General features: G+C 35.4%; 1 protein-coding gene and 1 long non-coding RNA gene across 2 annotated transcripts in view; one reads left to right on the forward strand and one right to left on the reverse strand.

The window, feature by feature from the left end:
• LOC101744020 (protein Tob1) overlaps nt 1-10,952 on the reverse strand; it is a 48,181-nt gene extending 37,229 nt beyond the window's left edge. Inside the window, exon 1 of the mRNA XM_004923180.5 lies at nt 10,608-10,952. The gene's annotated coding sequence lies outside the window, so the exon portion shown is untranslated. The remainder of the gene's footprint in view (nt 1-10,607) is intronic.
• LOC134199445 (uncharacterized) lies at nt 8,872-9,929 on the forward strand. The gene is made up of 2 exons (XR_009973935.1): nt 8,872-9,037; nt 9,248-9,929. It is a non-coding gene; the product is annotated as an uncharacterized LOC134199445 (long non-coding RNA).
• Nucleotides 10,953-11,445: the final 493 nt, after the last annotated feature.

The following is an 11,445-nucleotide window of genomic DNA, read 5'->3' on the forward strand; positions in this document are numbered from 1 at the left end:
GAAATAAATCTGATTTTATTACCTATTCTAAATGTTTAAAAGTTTACTAACACGAAACTAAACAATGTGTTCCACAAAGAATCTCAATAACATTGCCATTTGAAAAATAACTCCCCTAGAGAGATATTAATAAAATGTAATAAGCCCCTCGTGGGTCGTCAAAGAGTTTCCACTGATTTAATATTACGAAAATAATTTGATTGAAACTTTTAGAATTACCTCATTTGTTTATTTATTTACGACGCACGTTTGATGTTACGTACTTTGATATATTTATATTAATAGTAGTGATGTTTATGTTATAAGCGTTAGGCGACCCGCTTTTAATGATCGAAGAGTATGTAATTTTCTTATAATTTTTTGAACGAGTATATTACTGATGGTAGGACCTCTCGTGAGTCCCGACGGGTAGGTACCACCGCCTTGCCTATTTCTGCCGTGAAGCAGTAATGCGTTTCGGTCTGAAGGGTGGGACCTTAGAACTTATGATTAACTACTGAGGACCTTAGAACTTATATCTCAAGGTGGGTGGCGTATTTACGTTGTAGATGTCTATGGGCTCCAGTAACCACTTAACATCAGGTGGGCTGTGAGCTCGTTCATCCATCTAAGCAATAAAAAAAATAAAAATAATTATCGACTAGCGGTCCGCTCCGGTTCCGCTCGGGTCTTTAACAAAAATTTCATTCCATCAATTCAATTATTTTTAAAAATAAAATAACACTTAATACACGGCATAACTATAATAGTTAGACATATGCTGTCATGACACTTTTTGTAAATAATAATGTGTTCTACAAAGTCGTAGTACATTATTTTATTCTATGCTCAATAGTTTTTGCAGGGCACGCGATGTAAAGAATATTTTAGTAAGGATCCCTAATTTTTTTTAAAAATATTATAGCCTATGTCACTCGGGAATAGTGTAGCTTCCTAACTGAAAGAGTTTTTGAAATCGGTTCAGTAGTTTCGGAGCCTATTCAATACAAACAAACAAACAAATCTTCCCTCTTTATAATATTAGTATAGAAGACGTGGCTGCCGAAACTTTGGTATGCGACTATAAGGTATTTTGTAATAGAAATCAAATATATATACGAGTACTAGCTGTACCGGTCCGCTTCGCTGGGCAATTAAATTTAACATTAGTGTTTCTCATCACCACAAAGATTCTCATCATCAACGCCCGCGCAACTGGTGTAGGGAGGCCAACACTCATATAAATATTAGCCTATCCATTAAGTACATGTGTTTTCTACATGGATACCAAGTTTCAAGGTCAATCGGATGCATGGTTCAGTAGTTATAACGGGACATCCGTAAAAACCACTATAGATTTATATATTAGCATAGATGTACGAAGGTCCAGATTAATACGGCGGGACAATTTTAAGTTTATGACTTGCGTCGGTCACAAAACAAACACCGCTTTCATCGAATGCTGTTTGCATTGAGACCAACTGTCTAAATAATAGTTACCGATCGACTTTAAGATGCAAATAATTTAACAAATAGACTTACTGATTGACCTATGATGTCAGTTTTATTGTGAAATCGTCAGAAAATATTTCAAAGAACATCTTAACGTGTTAAAAATACATACACATATGTTTAGATTTTTTTTTAACTAAAACATACTCGAAGGCAGTGATACGGAGATCGTTGCTGATAAGTTAGCATTTCACGTGATATAAATAAATTCAAAGTGTGCTAAATGACTTTATAATAGCCTTTAAACAAATGTATTAGTACATATGTTACAATAAAACATGATTCATCAACAACAAAAATATATTTTTTTTGTCAGTTGTCATTCCACTACTTTTAATGTATTTCAATCATTAGTAATATACTACAATAATAATAATCCGATAGATAAATTTTTAATTGACTTGAAATACGCGTTTCTGATTTGTTCATTGATAAACAAATCACGTAGGTGACTTTTCATAATATTAGTTTTTTTTTAAGTTTTTTTATTGCTTAGATGGATGGACGAGCTCACAGCCCACCTGGTGTTAAGTGGTTACTGGAGCCCATAGACATCTACAACGTAAATGCGCCACCCACCTCGAGATATGAGTTCTAAGATCTCAGTATAGTTACAACGGCTACCCCACCCTTCGAACCGAAACGCATTACTGCTTCACGGCGGAAATAGGCGGGGTGGTGGTACCTATCCGTGCGGACTCCCAAGAGGTCTTACCACCAGTGTTTCACAGTCATGATAAAATGTATTTTACATTAATATTATTAATTAATCTCAATAATTGATTACGTTTTACTGAGGAGTATCAATCGCGTATGCAGTGAAGACAATATTTAATTACTCGAATCTAAATTCGATTTTATTTCTTTAATCTGCAATTTTGAATGTATGCCAAACGAGAAAGAGAAATGTGACGGATGTTTTGAAAGTGTTTCAAACGGGTAATGTTCAAAAACGAATGGAAAATTTTCTCTGGATGATTTTTTACATGTATTCATAGAATTAGATCGATTTCAAAATTATTGTGATTCTCTTAGAACGTCTCAAAAAAATATGTTTTTTTTTGTCGTGTTTTACCCCGAAAAATGATGTAAATGTTTTGGACTTAAAATTATAAATTACATCATTTCTGACTCGATGCGACAAAAGTGGCCCAAATCTTAAGTTAACCTTCTTTAAAAAGCTATGAAATTGAATATACGCATTACAAACATTTTGATTTCAATTTGAACTATTATTAATATTTTTTATATCACATTACTATAATTTTATTGGTAACTAAAATTACGGCATAGTTGGGTGGACAAGCTCACGACCTATCTCGTGTTAAGTGGTTACCGGAGCCCACAAACATCAACAATGTAAATACCGCCAACAACCTTGAGACATGAGTTCTAAGTAATGTTGAGAGAGATGAGAGTTTTTATAGGACAAGGGCTGCCCCGCCCTTCGGACGGAAATTGCTTCATGACAGAAATAGGCACGGCAGTATCTATATGTGTGAGCTCACAAGACGCCCTACCGCCGGTAAATTAAATAATACTTTTGCCATAATTATTTTATCTAATTCAACGTTTTTATTTTTTGTTTAATGTACATCTCTTGCACAGTACCTTTCGAAGTTTGTATGTCTAATTTCATTACATTAAAATCAAGCATTAGAAATATTTCAATTTTGGAAGTCATACCTTTTAATTTAATGATGCTTGTTCAGAGTTACATATATCTAGAGATGACCTGAATTTGGTAAAACATTGCGTCTCTAATCGTTTTATCTATAAGGCATATAAAATAAGATAAAACGTGTGCCCAGCGCCCGGGCTACTGATTTTGTTGTTGCAAAATGAACGTTTTAATTGTAACAAGGACATCGTTGTTGATTTAGTGCCATTTTTTCATAATACTGTCAACATATTCATGGCTGCTAAGGTTTATATAGGGCTTAACGAAACCAAAAGACGAGTCTACGACGAGATAATGACGCATAAAGCTAAAAAATAATTATAATTTGCGTAATCACTGGTGGTAGGACCTCTTGGGAGTCCGCACGGGTAGGTACCACCACCCCGCCTATTTCCGCCGTGAAGCAGTAATGCGTTTCGGTTCGAAGGGTGGGGTAGCCGTTGTAACTATACTGAGACCTTAGAGCTTATATCTCAAGATGGGTGGCGCATTTACGTTGTAGATGTCTATGGGCTCCAGTAACCACTTAACACCAGGTGGGCTATGAGCTCGTCCATCCATCTAAGCAATAAAAAAAAATATCAATGAATAGTTGAAAAACATTTTTTTAAACGATTGAAATGAGTTGACTGCTCACTGCCGATCCAATGTCCGGTTACCGTAGTAATCACTTCACATTTGACATCGAAATTGTTTTATTTGGAACAAAGGCGTTCTATTATGACTTTGAAGGCGAAATTGTGAGGGCGATACCAATTAATGCCGATCTACGCCGCCCTTATGAATGCTACTCTCGGCATTTTAAGTTAACTTAAATTCTTAATTAAATCATTTTTAAACATCACGCTTAGATGACATTTAATTTGTTATTTTTTTATTAGTGCTACATCACAAAACAAAAGAATTAACGGGTAGTTCTAAGCATTTCGACATCCCTATATTAACTGGCAGTTACCTTACTGAATTAACTGTTAAACAATAAAAATAACTGGGCTCAATTTCTATGACATACGTTCGTTCTCAAAGTGCGAATTAAAAACCAATGCTTGCCTATTTATAATCAAGCAGTTAACATAAAGGAGATGTGGTATATACGTAGCTAGGTTTGTATATTACGTCTCTTGTCTGTGTGAACTTGGCAATGGCTTCTTGACGTCATTATGTAATACTTGGCTCGTTTTCACTCTCGAAAAATTAATTTATTTGCGAACTTTACAAGTAAGTTAATCAATATTACCTCCGTGTATATTTTAGGCTATTGTTTCATTGTTATTATTGGTATTGATTGTTTCATTGTTTCGTAATTAATTTCAATATTAAATGGAGTAGTTATTTTTTTAAATAATATTTTAAGATTCTTAGGTTTAAATTTCGAAATTCGATAAACCACGAATTTCATGACGGACAAACTAGGAAGATTTTACTATTTATTGTTTCGTACGGGTTTTTTTTTCTCTAAGTGTTCCTTAAAACCAATATCATTTAATTCAAAACCAATAATCTCATCGTTAGAGCTCATTATTTATTACACATTATTAGTAACTCATTGACTAAATAGCGGTATTGCGTGTCTATCAATACCTTTGTACGTTTTTATTGCGATACACACATTCTATTTCGGTCACGTAATATTTCGTAACAATCAAAAAACAATTTCTGATGACCGTCACCGAAATACAGAGTAATTTATTTAGTCATTTCCCTAAAAGGTTACCTTTTCGACTTCGGATTGACGTAATGCCCAATTACCGTAATTTACTACGTGTTTTGTTAGTCTATACGTAGAGCTTTAAGTGAGGGTATGTCGAAAGTAGAAAGTTGGATGTTTATTTTGGTTGATTGGCGAGAAAAAGTTATATAGGTCAGTCGATAATAATAGCATGATTCAGGCAGTACGCATTGCCGTTATTACATACAATTCACGATACTCATAAAATAATTGTTGGAGATCGAAGTTAATTATAATTTGAGTGTCAATTATTACTTTTCTTACAAAATATTTTCTATCACTTTTGAAGGAGTAGAATATATTTTTTTCTAATCAAATACGTATCTAGTTTATTTTATTGAGGTGACCATGAAGATTACCCTAATTAATATTAGGCGATACCTAGTATCCATTGAAACCGCGAACGAATGTTGTTGTTCACCTTGATATATTTAGGTCGAATCTTTAGTGACCAAGGAAATTTTACGAAGCAGATTTTTTTTTATCAGCGTACAAAACCAGAGGAAAACATAACAGTAAATTTATAGATCGGAGGAAAAGGCCTCAAACATGGTTGCGTGATGTGAAGAGGTATAAAACGAATACTGTATAAATTAGGACGCGTTCAGTCTGTCATATTGAAGGCGTTGTGAGGGCACGACTTGAATATTCAAGGTTATTAGTGTTGCGATTTTTAAACTGATATATAATACAGGAAAAGGTATATTTATTTAGGGATCGTTAAAGCTATTATTGTTTTGTTGTGTTAAATAAACGACGCTAAAATCAGTCATAATTTAGAACAGGCAAAAAAAATTGCACTTAGAACTTTTAACACACAATTATTATGAAGCGATCCAGTATATTCATTCAAATATAAAATCCGTTGATAATAGAATTTCATAGTGACATCACAGACAGGGTAATTGGAGTTCGTAAGACGAGGATTGGGTATTTTTAGAAAGAAAAAAATACTTGGTGCCTTCCCTAACGACATCGTTATGTAGATTTCGATCCACATTTACGGGTTTGGCCCTATTGAACGGCTGAGTTCTGGTTCCTAATATTCAAAGGCGGCCACGAATTTAAGCCCCTATTAAAGAATTGGCACCCGTTGTTCAAAGCGACATCAAGATAAGGCCAAGAGAAAATTTTAAAGCATTAAAACAAATTGGATTGAATTAAAAAACTAGGTATAAATCGCTAGAATGATCTGTACAGAATTGATTAATAATTTGTTTTTTTTTCAACCCGCATAGAGCCGCCCGCGTCGAATTCGTTTCACGCTATTTAACCGTTAAACAATGCGAAACGTTTTTGTTTATTAAATTAAATTTTATAACTTATGTACCGGCATTATAATTTTTTAAGATGGTTGCAATTTTATAAATCGATCCCGAAACTGAAAGAGGGTTCGGTCTATACACAAGGATCATCTTTTTTTTTCTTACCTATTCTGATAGCCTTGAGAGGCTATTTCAGCTTCACCCTAACCTGTGTAGTTGAGCTCACGGCGCTCAAACCGGAGTGTTGCTAACAGTGACCCTAACAAGGGCAGTGCTTTGCAGAATCTATCACCGGATCGGAAACGCGACCCACTGAGAAGATTCGGCGAGAAACTCAGTGGGCTGTGTCTATGGGTTAATTTGCTCGTCGAGCCCTTCGTCGCAAGCGACGGGTTCGACGAGGACAGTGACCGGAAGGATTATCAAAATAGTTTAATATTAATATCTCTTTTGTTTATCAACTTTTTTGTTTATTGTACTAGCTGTAGTTAGTTTTTTTTCTATCGTTACAAGAAAAAATGTCAATCACAAAACAAAACAGACAATGTTTCACGAAAATATTACTAAATCAGTAGATATTATGGTCAAATTTCCTTCAGACATTGATTGACACACATCAGTAAACTATGCGTACTACCTTGGTAAGTAATATTTCGTGAACCCGCAATGAAACGCGAAAGCAGTTTTCGAGACGCATCCCGAGTTCCGTTGAAATTACGATTGTCGCGTTTATCAAAACTTTATTTGCGTTACATTGCGCGACAGGATATTTCAACTAAAACGATCACAAAACAAAATAAGTTGAGTTCGAATAGATGTGCTCTTATTGAAATCAAATGATTGATTCACGATTAACCGATACAGTCCTCACAGATGCGATTTGTTTAAGTATTATGACGTCACATACATTAGTAATATTTAACTAGTACCTTTAAATACTTGGCTATGTTTTAATTTTGAATGATCCCAGATAATGACCATCGCAAACACCTTGGCATTATTAACAGCAGCTATTGTTTGTATAGATGACGGTTTAGTGGTGAATTGTGATAGTAATAATTTAACGGCCGTCTGGTGTAGTGGTAAGTGACATGGTCACTACACAAGGGGGTCGCGGGTTCGAATCCCGCCAAGGGAAGATATTTGTATGATAAATATAAATGTCTTTTCCAGGGTTATGGATGTATATTAAAAATATATGTATGTGTATAATAAAAATTTTACATTTATATCCGTTATCTAGTGCCTGTAACACAAGTTCTTTACGAACTTATCACGGGACCAGTTAACGTGGCGTGATTGTTAATAATAAGTACGACTTTTGAAAGCGTTCTTTAGAAGTCAATATTGCAGTATCAAGTAGACTCAGGAGTGGTATTTTTCCTTTTTCAATGCAACGACGCATTCCGATGATTCAAATAAAAGCTACTCTGAACCACAACTCTTCTTTAAAAATTCGTTAATACGTTTAAAAACCAGAAAGGATCTCTAGTTTTTTTTTTAATTTTATTACGCAACTGATTATTTGTTAAGATGTAACTAAGAACGTTACACAATTGAATTTTGACATCGGAGGAAGGAAAAAACTTTTGATTAGCCGGGAAAAGTATCAACATATATATAAACAATAAATACTGTTGGTGGGACCTCTTGTGAGTCAGCATGGGTAGGTACCACCGCCCTGCCTATTTCTGCCGTGAAGCAGTAATGCGTTTCGGTTTGAAGGGTGGGGCAGCCGTTGTAACTATACTGAGACCTTAGAATTTATATACCTCAAGGTGGGTGGCGCATTTACGATGTAGATGTCTATGGATTCCAGTAACCAGTAACACCAGGTGGGCTGTGAGCTCGTCCACATATATAAGCAATGAAAAGAATACAAACGTTTATAGGCGAGGTTTATTTGACGTCAATTGAAAACAAGACCTTTACTTTGTTCATCGAAAGGCTTAAAAAGAAAACTAATTTCATGCTCGACTCGGCGTCAACCTTTAAACATTGTTTATTCAACCCTTTCCTCGTTAAAGTACCTATAAAGGGCACGCGTGACTACCTGTGATTTTGGCGTTTTGTTTGCATATAGATTCAATAGTGTTTTTCAGTTTGGTTTTAGTACGAATTACTTTCGACGTAATGTCTATATATATAAAAATGAATTGCTGTTCGTTAGTTTCGCTAAAACTCGAGAACGGCTAGACCGATTTGGCTAATTTTGGTCTTGAATTATTTCTGGAAGTCCAGAGAAGGTTTAAAAGGTCGATAAATATAAAAATGGTCGGAATTAAATAAAATTAAAAAAAAAATGTTTTTCCTTTGATGTGTCCCCCGTCGGACGGATTCCTTTTGTTTGTTTTAAGTTAATTTTATACAAAAGTTTAGGTCTTTTATTTATCGATTGAGGTACTACGAAGTCTGTCGGGTCAGCTAGTATTAAATAAATAGTATATATATGGTATAACAACGAATCGCGAGTGTGAAGTAAAACTTATTTCATGGAAATATAAAACTATCAAAGAAATAAAAAATACAAAAATTCAATTCACGTACAAAATTCGAAATCGAGTTAATAGTTCGTCATTTCCACACGTAAGCACGATACGTAATTGATGTTATTATGATTTTCAAGTAACAACAGTCTATTTATTTTGTGGCCTCACGAATAGAATTTTTATGGAATACGGACATTAATAACTCGAGTGACTAGTAAAAGGAATCACATGATTATTGATATTGGCGTTGTATGTACGCCTCGTGATATCGAGTGTTATGTTTGTGTACAGAATAAATGCTTTATTCGGTAATTTAATTAGCTCTCTTACATCCTGCAAAGTTTCATCCAAATGGATCTATTCTGTATGCATTCCGTTTTCGGTGTGTACAACTCTATTATTATTTTATTAGATCTAGATTTTTCAGAAGAACATTTTTTACGGTTTCCATTGATTTTTTAATTTAGCGTTTACACTAAACGATTAAGCTGAAATTATGACAATACATAAAACTTTTGACAATTTTGAAGTAAAGATTTAGGGATTTATCAAAATCATCTGTGTTATTATTATTATTGTTATTGTTTTACAGGATATTTTCAAATGGAAAGTTGATAAAGTTAATAATTATAACATATACAGGGCAGTCGAGCCAACCAGGCCTGGTTTCAGAAACCCATAGAGACACCCACAACATGACGCATCCAACCATAATAAGTTGCTCGAACTGGATCCAATAGTGACTATCCTGAACGCCTTCGAACTAGAAGCAAGATGGGGCATCTACCCTCTACGGATTAACAACATGCTATATCACTCTCAAAATAGGAAACTTCTTTCAAAAACAACGTTACAGGGTGTGTTGTTTCAATAGGTTGAGGGAAAAATCAATAAAACAAAAATGTTTTTTTTTGAACTCCAAATTATTCGAATAATTAAGGTTTTTATGAGTATACTTTAATAAGCACTGATTGAAGTCTGTGCTCCGTGACTACATAACGCATTTGACCCGTCAGATATAAATAAATACACCTAATTATGCGAACTATTTTTTATCAGTTGAACGAATTTGAACCTGATTTTATTTTGTGTAAACTGTCCGCAGTAAAAAATATATTTCTTTCACAAAAAAAAACTGTTTGTAATTGTAATGCAATCGATGTAACCGCGATAAAAAAACCAATAACAGTTCCAGATAAAGAAATGTGATTTCCATTATTTTTTTTGCGTTTACCAACTCATATTTCGTGAAAATAAATTTATTTGGTTTCCTATTTCAAGAGTATTATTGCCTAATTCCTCACATTGATAAATTGATCGAAAATCTTACAAATCTTCTTAAAAAAGAGTACCTTTCTTTTCGAACTAAAATTAGTTATGTACTAAGAACTACTAGACGAAGTTCTATTTACACAATTTAAAGAATGCAAACATCGAGAGATCTCTGAATGAACCGCTGTCTGAACGACTGCCAGAATACGGATCACTCTCGTCTGATTTAGTGCCACTCTTTAGGTCATGACCATTCTCATGACCACTCCGTCACACATCTGGCCAAATTCAAAAACATCTTGATTGACGTTTCTTTACGAATATATTTTTAGATTGAAACATAAAAGTGTAAGTGATAGAGTAAAAAAATTATGCGCATAACTCTCTCTACCTTTACCATAAAAGCGTTATCGTAATTCATATTCTAAGCACGCGCCGAAGATCACGAGCCGTGAAACCGATTCGTTTTCCTCTCGAACGAATCGCACGTGACAACACGATGACATACAACGCGTAAAAAAAAAAAACTAAACAAGCGTTCAAAACATAAACGTAAACTCTGCAGTAACGTAAGTGAGAACGCAAACAAACGCGGCCTTGAACGTTAAGCAGATCGCCTGAAAATACTCCGGCGCGTGGAAATAGCCGCGATGAAAATACGAACACGTGATGCTACGTACCTAGTGAACAGTCGTATGGAGAAAATCGATGGTGCTTGCCACTCGGCGACCGGCGGTTGACTAAGCCACTGTGTCAGCAGAACGCGCCCCACCCGAACGTCAGCCCGCCTGATTCGATGTCACGGTTTGCAATTAAAAAAAATACTATACACAGTTTACGCACTAAAAATATAATTGAAACACTTTAGATTGTGGAATTCAGGCGGCTTGAGTGAGGTTGTGATCGCGATCGGCCGCAGCGCGGGTCGACTAGCGCGTCTCGTCGAGTCGCTGTGGAGCTATGGACTGTCGGATCGGAGTATCGGAGCGAGGCAGCGGCGACCGACGAGGTGCCTCCCTGCCCCCGCTGTGACGTAGGCATAGCCCGCGATGCTGGAAATTAGCAGCTTCCCGAGCGAGGGTCGGAGGATGTAGGTCACGGGGACTGGGCTGCACTTGCCCGCTCTACCGTGATGCTACACTTGACAAGTTTAAGGACATAACTAGGCTTGATTAGATGCATGCCGTTATCAAAACTATGCCGTCAATATAGATAGCTACGGGACCAAAACTCGTAGCATGCAATAGCGTAGACATACAAAAATATAATTATTAATGGAACAATCGCAATTTTGTTTCGAATAACTTAAAATTTTGGGTAAAGACAACCGAGACGGAAAATTTCTTTTGAAGTGCGAATTGGAAAAGTTTTCAGACCTCTTTTTTCGGGTTATAGTCAAATAAAAGTTGGGCCGTCATCGCTGCGGCGTTTATCAAATTACAAAGGAAAAAGGTGCTTGTGTAAGGAAAAGTGTTAAATCCCGTTTTCTTGGAACACGTACCTTTTTCGTCCAAGCAA

This window comes from Bombyx mori, chromosome 10 (genome assembly GCF_030269925.1).
Source record: "Bombyx mori chromosome 10, ASM3026992v2".
Classification (NCBI taxonomy): domain Eukaryota; kingdom Metazoa; phylum Arthropoda; class Insecta; order Lepidoptera; family Bombycidae; genus Bombyx; species Bombyx mori.